This window comes from Austrofundulus limnaeus, unplaced genomic scaffold, assembly GCF_001266775.1.
Source record: "Austrofundulus limnaeus strain Quisiro unplaced genomic scaffold, Austrofundulus_limnaeus-1.0 Scaffold162, whole genome shotgun sequence".
In the NCBI taxonomy this organism is placed as follows: domain Eukaryota; kingdom Metazoa; phylum Chordata; class Actinopteri; order Cyprinodontiformes; family Rivulidae; genus Austrofundulus; species Austrofundulus limnaeus.
Genome location: NW_013952564.1, coordinates 331,108 through 332,207, shown reverse-complemented (window position 1 = coordinate 332,207; position 1,100 = coordinate 331,108). Strand labels below are relative to the sequence as shown.

The 1,100-nt window shown below is 39.5% G+C and overlaps 1 protein-coding gene across 1 annotated transcript in view; it reads left to right on the top strand.

Annotated features, from left to right (window-relative positions):
* Positions 1-1,100, top strand: part of ucmab (upper zone of growth plate and cartilage matrix associated b) — a 5,562-nt gene that overhangs the window by 1,164 nt on the left and 3,298 nt on the right. The gene's annotated exons all lie outside the window — the stretch shown is intronic.

Here is a 1,100-nt window from a genome sequence, read left to right as displayed (position 1 = left end):
GTGTGTGTGTGTGTGTGTGTGTGTGTGTGTGTGTGTGTGTGTGTGTGTGTGTGTGTGTGTTACCTTTTTAGGTCAGTTTCTGTATACACACCAACCAGTAGTTCTTATAGGGACCAAAGACCGATCCGAATATGGTGGAACTCCATTTTTGGGTTGGGGGTTAGGTTAAGAACTAATTGAGTTTAGGTTAGGTGTAGGGATTCACAGTGGGGGTTTAGGGTAAAGGGTCAACATCCTAATAAGGATAGAAACACAAACTTGTTTGTGTGTGACTTAAAAAGGCCAAATGTTGGCAACAAAGGCATATTTGTATTCATTTATTTCTGCAGATGACAATCCAAGTCAGTAACTCTGACTCCAAAATGTAAAACTTGATCAAATGAAACAAATATTTGATTCACTTTCAAATAGTTCCATTGAAACAATCTGATTAAATAAACAATTTCTATAAACTGTGTGCCTTTTTAAAGATTTGTTCTCCTAAACTGGCTAAAATTTTTGAGGTTTTAATGTGTGTTTCATACTTCAGCATCAATTCTAAAAGTAGCTCAATGAAAGCTTCAGTACCACTTTAGGAAATTTGAATTATTCAATAAAAGAAACACAAACATCTAAAGGATGTAGGCTGACTGGATTTATTCAGAGATTTATAAAAATACTTATTTGGCCTTGTTTATTTTTGAAAGAGATTTTATCCACCAACCTATGTAAAGGCAGTGGTTTGATGACTTTAGAAAGCACAAAAGTGGCCATAGTTTGGTTAAACAAACAGATGTTGAGCTTTAAAGTAGTGTGGTAGAGAGTCGTGAAAGTTCATTTTAAGGTTAAAGCAGCTGAAAGACGTTGACATGAAGGACGGTGGGCGACGTGCATTCCTGCGGGGAACGCTGGGCCTTTATTTTCATCTTGTTTTTTAGCAAATGTCTTCAGTAAACAGAGATGCTCTCTGCAGCCTGACCGTGTTGGTGGCTGCCAGCTGCTGGACTCAGACTTGTTCCTGTCCTGCAGCAGCAGCAGGAGCCACGGGGCAGCATGGAGCTCACATCTGTCTCCTTCACACACACACACACACACACACACACACACACACACACACACAC